The following is a 17,827-nucleotide window of genomic DNA, read 5'->3' as shown; positions in this document are numbered from 1 at the left end:
CGGCCATTAGTTGCGAATGGTAGGCATTTGTTATTTATTGGTTTCGAATGTAATTCTACTTTTTTAAAAGGTGTTAACATTCAGTAGCTTCTGAAGCAGGATAACTTTACACCAGTAAAGGATAAATACCGCTTGCAGCTGTTGGATGTCACTGCCTTTCTGTCGAATGAAAAATATACTGCAGGAATTACAGCAGGTGCTCGAAAAGTTGCTCAGTCAGCTCAGAGATGAAGCTCGGTGTAGGGACTGACAGATTTGTTATTCCGGGGTGAGAGGCCGTGATAGAGGGAATGTTTTCTAGTTTACCTTCCATTGTTGCCAACTCATGGACGTTTATGCTTTGTACCGATCAGCTACTATGGCATAAAATTTCAAGTAGAAGTAAAGGATTCATGAATGCGGGTTATAGAGGAGGTGTTCTTCAAATGCGGTACGTATTTGTATCAAGGAGTAGGAAATTAATTAAGGTCCTTGTATTGCAACACACTTAATAGAAGAAAACTGACAGCCAAAGATACAGAAAACTTTCTTGGTCGTGTATCATATGCGTAACGCACGTTAATACACTCCTGGAAATTGAAATAAGAACACCGTGAATTCATTGTCCCAGGAAGGGGAAACTTTATTGACACATTCCTGGGGTCAGATACATCACATGATCACACTGACAGAACCACAGGCACATAGACACAGGCAACAGAGCATGCACAATGTCGGCACTAGTACAGTGTATATCCACCTTTCGCAGCAATGCAGGCTGCTATTCTCCCATGGAGACGATCGTAGAGATGCTGGATGTAGTCCTGTGGAACGGCTTGCCATGCCATTTCCACCTGGCGCCTCAGTTGGACCAGCGTTCGTGCTGGACGTGCAGACCGCGTGAGACGACGCTTCATCCAGTCGCAAACATGCTCAATGGGGGACAGATCCGGAGATCTTGCTGGCCAGGGTAGTTGACTTACACCTTCTAGAGCACGTTGGGTGGCACGGGATACATGCGGACGTGCATTGTCCTGTTGGAACAGCAAGTTCCCTTGCCGGTCTAGGAATGGTAGAACGATGGGTTCGATGACGGTTTGGATGTACTGTGCTCTATTCAGTGTCCCCTCGACGATCACCAGTGGTGTACGGCCAGTGTAGGAGATCGCTCCCCACACCGTGATGCCGGGTGTTGGCCCTGTGTGCCTCGGTCGTATGCAGTCCTGATTGTGGCGCTCACCTGCACGGCGCCAAACACGCATACGACCATCATTGGCACCAAGACAGAAGCGACTCTCATCGCTGAAGACGACACGTCTCCATTCGTCCCTCCATTCACGCCTGTCGCGACACCACTGGAGGCGGGCTGCACGATGTTGGGGCGTGAGCGGAAGACGGCCTAACGGTGTGCGGGACCGTAGCCCAGCTTCATGGAGACGGTTGCGAATGGTCCTCGCCGATACCCCAGGAGCAACAGTGTCCCTAATTTGGTGGGAAGTGGCGGTGCGGTCCCCTACGGCACTGCGTAGGATCCTACGGTCTTGGCGTGCATCCGTGCGTCGCTGCGGTCCGGTCCCAGGTCGACGGGCACGTGCACCTTCCGCCGACCACTGGCGACAACATCGATGTACTGTGGAGACCTCACGCCCCACGTGTTGAGCAATTCGGCGGTACGTCCACCCGGCCTCCCGCATGCCCACTGTACGCCCTCGCTCAAAGTCCGTCAACTGCACATACGGTTCACGTCCACGCTGTCGCGGCATGCTACCAGTGTTAAAGACTGCGATGGAGCTCCGTATGCCACGGCAAACTGGCTGACACTGACGGCGGCGGTGCACAAATGCTGCGCAGCTAGCGCCATTCGACGGCCAACACCGTGGTTCCTGGTGTGTCCGCTGTGCCGTGCGTGTGATCATTGCTTGTACAGCCCTCTCGCAGTGTCCGGAGCAAGTATGGTGGGTCTGACACACCGGTGTCAATGTGTTCTTTTTTCCATTTCCAGGAGTGTATATGTACATTTACCGTTGTTAGTTAATCATTCGCTGGGACAGAACAACAGTTCATCAGGAAACTAGTGCCGGCCGCGGTGGTCTCGCGGTTCTAGGCGCTCAGTCCGGAACCGCGTGACAGCTACGGTCGCAGGTTTGAATCCTGCCTCGGGCATGGATGTGTGTGATGTCCTTAGGTTAGTTAGGTTTAAGTAGTTCTAAGTTCTAGGGAACTGATGACTACAGATGTTAAGTCCCATAGTGCTCAGAGCCAGCCAGCCAGGAAACTAGTGTCACAGCTTCGAGTCGCTTAGCAGAGAGACATGGACTGTGGGATAACGGGAACTGAAGAGAATATAAGCATTTCAGATGTGATTCTACAGGAGAATGTTGCAAATTAGGTGACTGATAAGGAAATATGAATGAGGAGATTCTCCGCAGAAGGGACAAGGAAAGGAATGTATGGAAAACACTGGTAAAAATGATAGACAGGATGATAGGATATCCGTTAAGACATCAGGGAATAACTTCCACGGTAATGGAGCTATAGAGGGCAAAACTTTAGAGGAAGACAGAGATCGGTATACATCCAGGAAATAACTGACGATGTAGATTGCAAGTGCTACTCTGAGATGATAAGAACGACACAGGAATGGAATTCGTGGCGAGCGGCATCAAACCAGTCAAAAGACCGATGACTCAAAAAAAAAAAAAAAAGAAAAATAAATCATAGGTTAACACATCTCCCACGGTTGGTCCGTATTCTGTTAAGTGTATTCCACGCCCTCCGGGCCACATCAAGTTCCCATGGTTTGTTGTTCGCATGTAAAAATTTTTGAAGATCTGCTGGACTATTATTGTAACACTCTCACCTCCAAGCAACATCGAGGTTGAAGTTATGGTCCGCCATGTTGCTAACAGTTCTGAGTGTGGGATGTCTGTTTCGTATCTGTTGATTTGGATAGCAGCTATTTCCTGAAGAAGAAGTAGCTGCGGCTTGTTGCACAATTCTTATTTTCCCTGAAAAGATTATTCTTTCCTCTCAGGTTAGGTGGTGTAAAGTGCCTCAGAAGAGGCAGGCAGAATACTAGAGTGGACTGTATTGGGGCAGCAACAATCAGCATTGTTTGATTTAGTTCTGTGTGTACCAACTTCGTGTGGTTGCTGTTTATTCAGATAGTCCTGCAATACTTTGCCGCTGAGCATACAATGCCGAAGGCAGATGATAGTCAGATCGAAGCTGCGGAACTCATGTTGTAGCACATAATTTTGGCAGGATGTTATTTCTTGGCCTCAATTTAGTTGCAGTCTCTGTCAGATGCTGTCTAAACGACCTCTTACTTTCAGTTCCACTTCAAAATCTGTTTTTGGTAATCTCTAATCACATAGGATTTTGTTTACTTTGGTCAACACTAAAGTTAGATATGTGTATGTATATATCTAAAACATAAATCCAATGTCTTGTAAGAAAATAAATACATACGTTACTAAAGTCGCGTTCGTTCTTCAATCGCCATCGTCTCTTCTGAACAGAGACTTACGTCATAGGATGACCATAGTACATTTATGCCCATCATAATCTAGTTATCTACAAATAGCAAAATTTCTAACTCGGGATACCTGCAGAAGAAAAATACTAGCAAGTATGTGTGTGTCTGTTTACTCACATTGTCATTTTTTAAGATAATTATTGGTGCAGTTGTTATTTATGAGACACTGACACACGACCTAGGTGTTATATTCTCTCGTACATTTTCAACCCGGCTTGGATTCATTTGGATTGTACCCACGGGCCCATCACATCGATATGTGAGAGGTTCAACACTGACATATTCCGTGGGCTGTACTTGACTCACTCACAACCGGTTGTCATGTGCGGAAATATGGAGAAAAATATTGTGAATCTAATATTGTGAATCTAGAGTCCATGCGACGATACCGGACTAACTGAATTCGACTTATAGATGTGGAGTCTTTGTCTATTATTTCGTTATAAAAGTTGATATTAGAACACTAACTGAAAAGCATTGGCACTTTGAAGACTATCACCTAGTCTAAAATTACGACAGAAGCCAGCAGAATAACTTTGTGTGCCGGATCTGCTGCAGTTTATGGCCAGCGCCATCCGGTTTGTCCATTTCACGCTATATTACGCCGACGTTCAGTCAGCGGGCCAAAGAGCATCACTGCGTGTGAAATACACAGATAAAAGCTTCTAGCTCACAATTCCCAAACTGGTAGCAAACATGACGTCGGAAAGGAACCTCTGCCTAGGCTCAGCTCAGAACATCGTGGTACGACGCGTATATCAGGAGATGTAGATTCAACGAGTGGTAGTAATGTAAGAATAAATTATATCAAACTAAAAAAAATGAGTCTAACTGGAAGTAAAAAGAAATAAAAAGCTTTTCCGACCTGGAAAGCCATTATGTTAAGATGAAAACAAATGTTCACAATTCTTAGAACACTGTGGTAGGAAACAGAAACAATCTACAATATCTGCAAATAAGAAATGGGAATAACAAAAGCCGGACATCGATAAAGATAAGTTAGTTTAAGAAGGGCGGAGGTAACGAAGATACATGAAGCAGAATGGCACATTACAAGACCTCTACCAATACCTTATGCTACGGTACCCGGAAATTGTTAACTTGGCGCTGGAGAGAACAGTAGAGGGGAAACATAGCATCGGCAGAGCAAGACTATTGTTCACAAATTAGATTAAAGAGGAAGTTGTGGGTAGCAGGTACGTAGAGTCATTTCCCCTGACGACTTAAGGGTAAAAAAGCATAGGATGATGTGTAACTTCCATTAATGGTAAAATGTTGGTTTATCTATTGCACCCGATTCCTTCTTCTCGCTGTTCGATTTATGTGAAGAGTGTCAGATGGTTGAACTCGTTTCGTACGGGCAAATATTACTCTCATATTTTACGTAGTATTTCAGCTATCCACTATTTGTGTCACAGTTCGCTGATGAATGCAGTTCCACCAACAGCTGCATCAGTTCTCTCAGACAAGTCATGGAAAATCAGTAGAATCCAAAGGTAATATGTTTGGAGATGTGATCTTAGATTTTAGTTACCTTTCGAAACACATGAAGAAATTTTACGTTGCGATTTCGGTAGTTTAATCGTTGACATTGTGCACCTCTTAGCCAGACTGCGTTATCACTTGGTCTTGCATGAAAATTGGCTATAAATCTGTTGAAAAATGTTTAAAAATTCATTCAAGGCAAAGTTTCAAGAAAACAACCTGCTTTCAACTTCACACGATAGCATCCCAGTGCTAAATGGTGAGGAATGTTGAAATACCATGCGAAACCACGATTTAGATTACATGATCCCAGACAGTGAAAGGCATATACATAGGGTAAAATTTTGGAAGAAACTTTTGTATTGAACCAGATATGGTCAAATGTAGTATCGATTGTGTAGTAACGTCGCTGCTCCACAGCGATCGCTGGTTCAAGGTGTTAGGGGTACTGTGTTGGAGTAACTTTAGATACGGAAATGTATGGAGGAATCTCAAGTGTAGAGACGTGTTGTATCTGACGTGTGTTGGATACATACTTACTCGCTACGGGCAGTAATGATTTTTTATTTGCAAAATACCATACTGGAAATAATTCAGGCGAAGAAAGTTGTTTTGTTACCAATGCAATGCGCGTATTCATAAGTGATGACTAAGACAATGTATAGCACTCACATCCAGTGATTTTGCTGAGCTAATTGTTAACGTATAATTAGTTTATTGTATGTTAATTGTGAGCAGTATTAATTTTCAAACAGTCAAAAACTACAAGATTTAAAGCTAGTGCCATACTGTTACTTACCACAAGTCAATACCATTTCCCAGATCCACGTCGTTTTTTACTAACTATTTTGCTCAAGATGTTATTGTCTGTCATATTCGATTTAATTAAAATGTATGCTAAGCAACAGCCTTGCACAATAGCCGTATGCTAACAATACAATTTGAAGTAGTAACAGAGAGCAGTACGAAGAGCGTTATAACTACGCAGATAGAGGTTAAAATTTTTTATTGTTTTAGTGATAGCTTTTTTAAAGGCACAGGAACCATTATTTTCAAACTGATCAAGTTTTGTTTTATTACCAGGACCAATTTCAAACTAATAGAGTTGTATCAGATTCAGCTTTACTTTTGCGTTACGTAAATTCATACAGTTTGGTTTGGTTTAAAGTAATTGACAGTCTACATTCTCGCAGTCAGAAAGTTCGGTACTGGGCAAAGCGCATAAGTAACGAGATAAAATACACGTTCGCGTGCCATTCCATTCTAACAGATCTATTGCAGGCTGTTGTCAGTTATGTTACATAAAACGTACATGTTTCAACACAAGGACAACTGATATATACATTGTTCTGATTTCACTCGTAAAAGCTGACAGTTTCCTTCCGGGTGCTCTGTCGACCTGTCCATTTTAGGCATAATATTTCAGCAACCGACCAAGCCGTCGATCGTCGAAATAATGTAATTTGTAATTCGACCAGCTTGAAACTTCCATCTGTTAAAATTAAACTTTAAGAATTCGTCTTCACCGAGCAGAGTGGCACATTAGTTAGCACACTGGCGCCACGCGGGATTAGCCGAGCGGTCTTGGGTGCTGCAGTCATGGACTGTGCGGCTGGTCCCGGCGGAGGTTAGTCCTCTCTCGGGCATGGGTGTCTGTGTTTGTCCTTAGGATAGTTTAGGTTAAGTAGTGTGTAAGCTTAGGGACCGATGACCTTAGCACTTAAGTCCCATAAGATTTCACACACATTGAACATTTTTGAGTTAGCGCACTGGACACGCATTCGGGAGGACGACAGTTCAAAACCGCCTCCGGACACCCTGATTTAGGCTTTCCGTGATTTCCCTAAATTGCTTCAGGAAGATGCCTGGATGCCTCCTTGAAAGTGCACGGCCGACTTCCTTCCCCATCCTTCCCTAATCCGGTGGGATCATCGACGTCGCTGTTTGGTTCTGTACCCCAAATTAACCAATTCGTCTTCATTTTAATAAACAGGAATAAAATTCACTGAGTACTATTTCTGTATTTAAAAAAGGGTGAGAAAAATGGATATAGTTTCAAAAACAACTATGCCTTTTAGTAAACATTACTACAGCTGAACGAAAGTGTTGAATGATAATATTTTTAGACAATTGTGGCCGTTAGTGTGTGCCACCGAATACCGCAGGTTGAGCGGCAAGCGATGCAGTGCCGTAGTGCATCACACGCTGCAATCCGCCGACCGCCTTCTATCATGGCCAATTAACAGGATCAACATTTTCTTGCTCAGACGGAACGAGGAATACTCCTACTGGAGCACGTCATAGTAAATATTAAAGTAAGCGTTACGGGAAAATTCATTCTGTTCTTTAAGATTCTTGTGTGTTCCTTTTCGTTTAACAGAATAAATTACCGCCACCTGTTTGCTCTGTGCAACATCTAGAAGTTATTGTCAATACTCGTAATTTCATGGTTATGCGTTGATACATGTGTAACCAGCGCAGTAAGCATGTAAGCATATTCTCGGTCAAGCGTGTTTTACGTGTACGAACCATCTCTCCAAAAAAAGTTCTCTTGGTAGCTATCACACGTTATCTTATAAACGCCGGAGTGTAAATGCTTATTCTTTCGCTGCGAGATGTTATGACGAACCCTTAGTCAGATATATTTTTGCCTCTAAGATTACCAAGATTTACCAAGGAGCCTTTCAATTTTATCAGAAACTGTGGTGTAGTAGATGCTGGAAAAATTAAATTTCTTGTTTAATTTAGGTTGTTGTGCTGTTGTTGCTGTTGTTGTGAGCATATTCCCTTTTTCTCCCCGTTTTTGTAATTTACAATAAGCGTTCTCAGTGTATTTTTATTTCTGTTTATAAAAATAAAAGGTAAGTCCTGAAGGTTATATATTAAAAAGTGGAGGATTCAAGGTAAGTGAATTCCATATATATCTGTAAACCTTGCATTGTCTTCCAAAATATGTAAACAAGAATGACAATGTTCGATGCACAGTGTAAAAAAAAGGTTCAAATGGCTCTGAGCACTATGGGACTTAACATCTGATGTCATCAGTCCCATAGAACTTACTACTACTTAAACCTAACTAACCTAAGGACATCACACACATCCATGCCCCAGGCAGGATTCGAACCTGCGACCGCAGTAGTCGCGCGGTTCCGGCGATGCACAGTGTAGTGTGAATTTCATTATTACATTTGTATATCTTTTCGTGTGTAATACACCATACATACTAGGATATAGTTCATTAACATGTCTTTTAATTCCTAATTTTGATTAATTAATTAATTATTTTTACCAAGTAGGAGTCACTGCTTTAATGTACTACCCTATACTTAAGCACTTGTCACGTTACTATACGAAAATTTGTTTTCCCCACCACATCCGTTACATTATAAATTAGTTTTACGCTGCTGTTAAAAAACAACATTGTGCCGCCATATGTGTGTGGTATTTTATTGTCATTTTTACAAACTTTAGTGATAGTATGTATTATAATTTCGCACATTGGTAATTCTGTATTGTTGTTACATTTTATGCTGTTCCGACATACATGGGGAGTCCCCGATGTTAGAATCACAGATTTGTTTCAAACTTCTTACATCTTAAGCAGGCCATTAAAACAACAATACATGCAAGTAGTAAGGTACACTACTCTGGCAATTCTGAGAAACTCGCAAGAGAATCTTTGCGCGTCTATTACCTAACGAATGTATCTGGTTGTAGGCGCCGGCTGTGAAGAGTCCGTGGTGCTCTAATAGTCAGTCTGCCTTTGGTAGTGAAGAGACGCACGCGCCTTGTTTGCGTTCGCCTGTTTTGCTGCGTAGAGGGAGCGCGCATTTGTTAACTTCGGCGTAGCGGCTTGTCTCAGAGTCCAACTTCATCGAGCATCATGGCGTTTTCTTACCTCCAAGCCACAATTAAATGAACCTATACTTTGGTTCACCAACGACCGAAACCATATGAAGTACAACGTTTTATACGGTATTAAATGAGTCTCCCACCACAAGATGTTCTCGGAATTCATTTTTCGATCCTCAGTAGAACTGTGCACATAAAAGTGGCGAATGACAAGCTGTGCGCCGACGTTGTGCGCCGCCACGATAACGCCCACAAGTTCCGATACCCTGACGGACATACAGTGATTGTCATGGTTGATCACGCTGGTTTTATCCTCCGTACATTGCTGGTTTTCGTACTCCCGTTTGACGTACCGGCTTCAGGCATGTCGTCATATACGATGGCCAGCGGCCCATGTGTTCAGGTTGCGGTCGGGAAGGCCATGTCCGTTCCGAATGTCTCCGACGTACACTGGTATCAGACATCGAACGGAGACGTCGCTCTTCCTGCGGCGCCCACTGTGTTACCTTTGTCTTACGCGTCTGCGGTGGTGCTACATGACACGCTGTCTGCTACAAACGTTGGTATTGCTCTCTTCAGGAGGTGCACGTCCTCTTTCTGCGCTTCCCATGGTTTGACAGCACATGTCTCGTATCGATAACCGCGCTGATACCAGAGGTATATGTCTCACGTATCGTGGCGTCAAGATCGTCATTGTCTATGCACCATCATCAGAGACAGTTACGTCTCCTTTCCTGGATCAGCAAGACGCATTGACATGGGAGGCGATTTCAACTGCACTCAGGCGCCCAATGACCAACTACCTGTCACTCTCCGCGCACAGTGCTAGCGACAATCCTCCAACAACTCATCCTTCTGTATTCTTAGGAGCATGTTCATGGCGATCGTCTGAGGTCTGGACATTTCACCATTCTTCCAGCCCACTCGATCGTGTTTAGATCTCCCGCAGTACTGTCAGTGGGGTGCAGGCTGCTGAAGTCTGGCCTGTTGCATTCTCTGAGGCATATATACGTATCTGCGCCATCAGTCTCTGCAGCAATAGGATATGGCATGCCCGTGGACCATGAAAACTGAACGCGATCCGCCTTACTTCACCCAACTGCTGGCAGCTCATCGAGACCACGTGATCGATGCCGTGATGCCTATCAATCTGCCCTGTCTTGGTGGGTGCTATGCACATAGCCTGCCCTGTGCAAGACTTGATTTTTTATGGAAGGAAGATTGTGGCGTAGTGCCGACGGACTCAGGAATTATGTTTCACCATTCTCCAGAAATTTGCTATGATGCCGTATTCTCCAGAGCGCCAGGAGATGGGGAATCGTGCCAAGATACAGCCCACATCCCTCGCTCGCCACCACCTTGAAGGAGCTATGGTCAGGGCGCCCACACACGATGAGTTAGTGCAGGAGCGTCCATCTATGTATCAAGTCATAGTGGAACGACGCCACCATTGGAGGACTATCAATAACGTTCTAACGACCGATGACGGGCAGCGTTCTGATACCCAACAGGATATCGGGTCTGCCCTCCATGCACATTATGTTATGGTGTACTCTGAACAATGTCACCACCCTGCCAGCACTGCGGCGGTCTCGAGACCCTTCTTTGGCTAGGTTCCCATGGACGTTAAGATGGATCTCCTTGCTAACGTCACAGAAAACGAAGTCCATGACGTTATCCACGTGGGTTCTACGAACAGGTCACCTAGCCCTGACGGCCTCCCACTGGAGTTTTATCGGTCATTTCATCCCCTTCTGCCGCCAGTGTGTATGAAAATTTTTCATGAACTTATGTCACCTTTCGTGCTGATTCCAAACGGTTTCCTCGATTATTTCCTCATTCCCGTCAAGAAGCCTCAGAGTACCTCTCGGAAAAGCGATTACTACCCATTGACGTCACGCAACGGTGACATAAAGATCTTTACAGGGCTGTTGGCTCCGCAGCTTAAACTGGACAGCCCGGGTGGTTTCCCCGATCAAAATTCTTTGGGAAGTGCCAATAACATCCCCATTGCCATTTTTCGCCATCAGGATATAATCGCTCTTGCTCACGGTCGTCGTTTGCCTGGACGTTTGGCAGCTCTTGACTTCAGCCAGACCTTCGATCGGGTCGATCACTACTACCTGGAAGGGGTGCTCCACAATATGGGGTATCCTGATACTACCCTCGACCTCGTAATGCGTTTCCACCGTGGGGCTACATCTCGTGTACTCTATAATGGCTGTCTCACTTTTCCCATCTCGATTCCCCGATCAGTGCATCGAGGCTGCTCGCTGTCTGCACTGTTGTATGCTTCCGACATGGAACTGTTGCCCTGTGGCCTCCGTCAACGCTTCTCTGGGATGTGTCTCACTGACCATGTATTCAGCTGCACTGCTTATGCAGACGATCTCTTCATCGTTCTTCTTCGTAGCGTTGCTGTGGTTTATCACCTACAGCAAAGCTTCTGGTAGTTGCCCCAACGTCCCAAAATCGAGCGCCAAGGTGTGGGGCTTCCTGCGGACAGCGCTGCTCCTTTGCGCGTAACTTGTACTATCCGATGCTTAGGACTCGATTTCGCAAGTGATCTGCCGCTCACAACTGCCCACAAATACCGCCCCCTAGTTTTCCAAGAGCTGGGCTCTTAGATCATCGTTTACGAGCAATCGATTTCTGCAGCGAACACAATACGTAAAAGTTTATTTGGCGTCACGTATTTCCCACGTGGCAGACACTTCCTATTCCGCTATCCATGACCTGCCGCATGCTAGCGTCAGTGGGTTCACTTGTGTGCCACGGCTTACTATTCAAGATAAAGTAAAGGACCCTCACCCTCTCGAGGAGCAGGGGCGGTTTACGTCTGTGTTATGTGCCTTTTCATTGGATCTCACAAGGCTTTGTGGCACCGTTGTCCTAAGTGCCTTACCAGCCTACTGCTAGAGGGCCTTGCAGCACACTGTCTCTCAGCACCTATCTAACTTTTGGACATCCCGCTGCCCTTGCCGGCCGGAGTGACCGAGCGGTTAAAGGCGCTACAGTCTGGAACCGCACGACCGCTACGGTCGCAGGTTCGAATCCTGCCTCGGGCATGGATGTGTGTGACGTCCTTAGGTTGGTTAGGTTTAAGTAGTTCTAAGTTCTAGGGGACTTACGACCACAGCAGTTGAGTCCCATAGTGCTCAGAGCCATTTTTGAACCGCTGCCCTTATTTTACTTCCACCACTTTTTCCACGAACTCAGCTACGTCGTTATTGCGATAATGCCGGCGTACTTGACATCCACTGAGGCAATCCATGGTTTTCTTCAGCAGCACAGGTCACCGAATGTAGTTGAGGGGAAGCATCCCCACTTCGACTGGCGTGCCGATTGGCGATCCGTGGGCGCTCCATATCTTGACACTGACGTCCAGTCTGCATGGTACCTTATTGTCAATGCCGGTCGGAGTGGCCGAGCGGTTCTAGGCGTTTCAGTCTGGAAGCGCGCGACCACTACGGTCGCAGGCTCGAATCCTGCTTCGGGCATGGATGTATGTGATGTCCTTAGGTTAGTTAGGTTTAAGTAGTTCTAAGTTCTAGGGGACTGATGACCTGAGATGTTAAGTCCCATAGTGCTCAGAGCCATTTGAACCATTTCTTTTATTGTCAATGGGAAGCAAGTAAACCGGACACGCCTCCCAGAATTCACCTCGCAGATACCCTGTTGTGTGTCGCCTATGACATATTGGACAAGATGAGCACCGCCTGGTGTGCGGATCGGCAAGAGCTGACCGGTTCTTGGTGCGACAGATCTTGTCCCTAATTACCTGTACAACTCCTCATCAGATACCTACTCAACTGCTCCTCTTTCCGGACACGTGTACTTCCCGCAAGCGAAAACGACCTCAGCGAAGTGGATTTGTGGACACGCAGTTCACTAATTGTTTGCTGATGGCGAGAAAACTACCCTTGATTTTTGGCAGTTCCTTAATTAACGCCATTGTGCAGTTGTCCGCAATCCAAAATACAGACTACTTTTCTCGAGTTTCCTTTGCAGTGTCTTCCTTAACCCATCCCAGAGCTGGGGTGTTACTGTCGTGAAGAGATGATCCCCGCCTTTTCCATATTAAGAACCGATGTGTTTTCTGCTTATCGGAATGTTCATCTTGGAAAACTATACGTCGATAGTCTCAATGAGTCTGACGTCTCGCTTTGCTGCGCCCTCCTCCTCGCGACACCAAATTCCTGCTATTGTCGGTGATATTGATGTTTTTTTTAAAAAAAAGAAGGAAAATACATAAACAATTTATGTTCATTGTACCTCTAATCCACATTCCCCATGCCTTCCTTGGTTCCTGGAGGGTGGCAATGCGGCAAGGTGGCCAGGCCTCAGGTTGCGACCACTGCCCACTTTTCCCCCACTCCAGAAACGTCCCTATCTATAAATATGATTTAAAAATCAGCGTTCTTGTATCCTCCTTTTCTGTTCTTGTTAGGGGTCAGCACCTGAAGTGGTGGAGCTTTTCTTTCGGGGCTTATTCTTCAAAATCTAGGGTAAAAGTGACGGTGGCATTAGAAAAAAGGGGTGACATCTAAAGAAAAGAAAAAAGGTGTTAGCGTTCGATCTTCGTCTGAAGCGACGATTCGACTTCCACTCAAAATTAAATTTTAATCTATATTTTTTCATCACTGATTGATAAGACATTTGAAAAGTAATACAATTAAAAGAACACGTATATTTTAGTGATGTTTATGGTATTTTACTATTTACTAATTTTAATTAAATATAATTATTAGAACAAATATATTTACAACTATCGACAAGTAAATAAAGAAACGCAAAGAGCTTCCCCGAAAAATGAATACCAGTCGTGATTTCCGAATTCCCTTATATACGCAATCTGGTAAGGAACCCGGAACGTCTTTGCACCTTGACGCTTCGAGCAGCCGACACAGGAACAGGCGTTTCTAATGTAGGAAGAACGAACAGTGCAGGTGCAAATTTTTCAAATGTCGCAGAATTTACATTTGTACTACAAAAATGAAGTTTCAGCACGAGTCTAATCCTCGGCTTATACACGTTCATCTTACGGAACTCGAACCCTAACCACGTGACTACCACGAACCCTAACGTACGCCATGCACTGATACATCAGTTACACAACAGAGGCGAATAAATTCACTTGGCGTTTTTGTTTGAGAGTCAGTACATAAGGTTTTGGCACCGTAACCTTCAACATTTCATTATAGTGTAGCCCAAAAGTGGTTCAGTATTAAGTACTAACGTTACGATTCCAGTTTTCTAAATTTTAAAAAAGTACAGTTATTTATTCATACACTTAAGCCAGTCAGCTTCAGTCTGCTGCAATAATGTATGACCAAGATGAGAGAGAACAGAAACATAACGCTGGATATGCTCCTCTTCTCACACACCCGTTACACAGTGTTGCCGTTTTTAGTTCTGTAGCGCTGCGTGCCTCGTTGGAATGTTCCTTGCTCTACCGTACTCATCCTCATTATGTTACGTAGAACAAAATGCCGTCTCTTATCTTTTCTCTTACGCTTAACTGTGTTTACTTAAATTTATTTTCTTTTGATTTTGATACGGTTATAGCTTCGTGTTCAAGCAGTTTAGCACAGTCATCAAGCTGGTACGCGGCCACGTACTTCCTGTCACTGAACTCCGTTTCCGCTTGTGTGATAGAACTAAGATTTATGTCTCGTAGTTATCACACGACATGTTATGTGGTCCAAAAATAGGATGTAATTGTGGTGTTTACTACATCGATCACAGTGCTTAACAGTCTGAATATAATGCCATCCTTCTTTCCTACTCGACAGCAAAGATATTAGAACAATAAACACAGCTGAATGTTACAGTATTAACAGAATTGCCTTTATCCCTCATAACATTGTATTTCACAGACGACGTCCCCAATTCCCTGTGCCGTGGAAACAAGATCATCTTGCTCAGGTCCTTCTGAACGGTATCAGCATGGTAGTCAGAGGCCTCCCTCTTCTTCTGTTACCTACATCGGTGCAAAAGTTACTCTTAGCGACGAAGTCATCTGGTCTGCGAAGTGGTCGGGCCGTCTCAGACTGAATTTTTTAATTTGTAATGAGTGCAGTCTGAACATTATGACCACTGCGAGATTGAATACCACCTGACGGCCTTGCAGTTATGCGATATAGTGAGAAAACGAGATGCATGTAGCAGGGACGCATTCCAGCGGAGATGAAGGCCTAAACTGAGAAATCCACCTACATAAGCGACTTGCACAAAGGACAGATTGTTATGACGACGCCTGGGAATGAGCGTTTCGGAAATGAAGTTGGTCAGGTGTTCACGTGCTAGTGTCGTGATTATTTATGGAAAGTGGTTGGAGGATAGGGAAACCACGAAGAGACGGCAAGGTGTTAGACGTCCACTAATCATCACAGAACGTCAAGGTCGAAGTCTTCCTTGCTGTTTAAAGCGGGACAGACGGCGCTCTGGGACAGATCTGACGACAGAGCACAGCTGTAGTGCAGGCGCAAGTATTTCGGAATACACCGTTGAAAGTACGTTGTTGAACACGGGTCTCCGCAGCGAACAACCTCTACGTGTTCGCATGTTGACCAGTGACATAGTCTATTGCGCCTGCAAAGCGCACGGGATCATCGATGCTCGGCCGTAGATCCATGGAAACCTGTTGCCTGGTTTCATGGATCACGTTTCTTGTTACACCAGGTCGACTGCTCTGTCTGGATACGACGTCATCCAGGCGTTCGGCAGCTCGGCACATGCTCTGCGGAAAATGTTATCCTCACGTTGATGCTTTGGCCACCAGATTCGCTCTGTTTCAGGTCGATGGAACACACCTGGGACACAACTGGGCGTCATTCCCGTGCCCACAAACCGCCAAATGCTAATTTACATAAACTGCTTGATAACTGGTGCATCAGCTCTAGAAACCCACCAAGAACATGTCGAATCCAGGCCGTGCAGAATCCCTGCTGTATCGCATTCAATAGTGGACCTGCACCCAGTTAAACAGGCGGTTATGATGTTTTGCCTCATCAGTTTAGGCCGTATATAGGTCTTTTCGTGTAATGTGTGCATATTTACGTTTTATGTTCGGTCCTTACATAGTTATGTTGATCTGGGACCGTTTCTCTAGCTGAGAGTGTATTAACGTATTAAATTAGTTTTGAGATTGTTTCAAACTATCTGTGGAGAATATTTCAAAGTAAAAGGAGCCTATGTGGATGTTTCCTTTTCTAGGCTAGCTACAGTCGGTCAAAGATAACACCCCATCTACAAATTTTACCTGATGTACGTTAAAACAACAACTAAGATACTATATTTCGTCGGCTTGCTGACTATTTTTGTTTAAGATTATATTAAGTTATACAGGACATATTACATCAGAATTAATATTTTTCGAGTCCTCCTCGTGCCTTTTGAGGGCTTGAACTCGATCTGTCAATGGAGTCGACAAGTTTTTCACAAGTACCAGTTTCAGTTTCATAGTACCAGACAGGGACAATTTTCTCAATTTACTCTGTTGTTGTACAATATTATTTACTTGGTTTATTATAGACATAATTTCTCACAAATTCTCAATAGGAGTCGTGTTCAGACGATTTGCGACCCACTATAACTCCTCAATAACCAGATCTGAGCAACACTTCTGAACAACACTGGCTCAGTGACGGCTAACACTGGTATCTTGGAAAATGAGTGGACCAAGGTCTTGTAACTTGAAATGATACCTTTCAGTGTTTAATACCTCGTTCGTAAGCATATCACAGTATTTTAACCCTGCAACTGAGCCTACACAGACCTTATTCTTCCCCTTCCCGTAGTCCACATTGTCCCGCAGAGCACTACTGTTTCATTGAATTACTTCTTTCCCACAACTTAATCTATCGTCGATTCCTGTCCTCACCCCACCTACAGTTTCAAACTTAAGTCAATGTCATATGTATTAAATTTCTTTTCATCCGAAAAAAATCCACTCTCTTCCATTCCTCAGATATCCAATGTTGTCACAGTTCGAGAAGCCTTCTTCTTTCTTCAAATTGCTTTTTTGTTAGGTGGCCTTTCTTTGCACGTTTTTTCTTCGTAACTTCGAGATCATAAAGGCGTCTTAACGCTGTTTCGTGGGAAGTTGAGATCCTAAACTCCTGCTCAATCTTAAAAGCAATCTGCCTTGGACTCAGTTTTCGGGCTTGCTTTGCTATCATTTTCATTGCCCTGCACAATTTGGAACTGCAGATTTTCTTCTGAGCACATTTGTGCCTCAAATTTGACTTTCCAGTGTTAACTTGTTTCCTCAATCCGTTTCCCTCAGTTTTGTGATCAACCGATAATTTCCTAATACCTTCCCTATTAGAGAGAGACGTTCAGCTTTGAGTTACAAAATCATTCCTTGCTTCCTTGTAGAAATGTATTTTCCAAGTATTTAAGTGTCATCTAGCACCACCTATTGTAACTAACTGATATATATTTCATTTCAATTTTCGTCATATCAAATAAAAAAGGCTCTTTTAATGCATATCTTTTGCATCGTATTTGTTCAGTAATTACTCAGACATTAACTAGCATGAACAGAGACCTCTTCAGAAGTTCATAAAAACGCCAATCTAAAAAAGTTGGTATCAAAGTTCACTTGGCCAAGTCCTGAAGCAAGAAATGTCAATAGTTAATTAGTGAATTTAACGTAATCTAAAACAAAGTCAAAACACTTATTGGGGGAAATTATTTTGAACCATACTTTATAATAGTATTAGCACACTTCAGTAGATACCAGGAACTTTGATGTCTGAAGAATTACTTTCATTGCCGAGAGTTTGAAAAAATAACTTTCCACGACTCGCTCGTCACGTGGTTACGTTGAAGGGTGGATAATTATTAGATGCCATCCTTGTGCAAGTAAATTGTAAGTGCCTGCTAGGGTAACACAGCTACCGACAGAACGCATTAATATTTAGATTTGAATGGCGAAGGAGAAACCCGAATAATAAAGCAATCTTC

This window comes from Schistocerca cancellata, chromosome 6 (assembly GCF_023864275.1).
Source record: "Schistocerca cancellata isolate TAMUIC-IGC-003103 chromosome 6, iqSchCanc2.1, whole genome shotgun sequence".
Lineage (NCBI taxonomy): Eukaryota > Metazoa > Arthropoda > Insecta > Orthoptera > Acrididae > Schistocerca > Schistocerca cancellata.
This window is presented reverse-complemented; position numbering follows the sequence as displayed.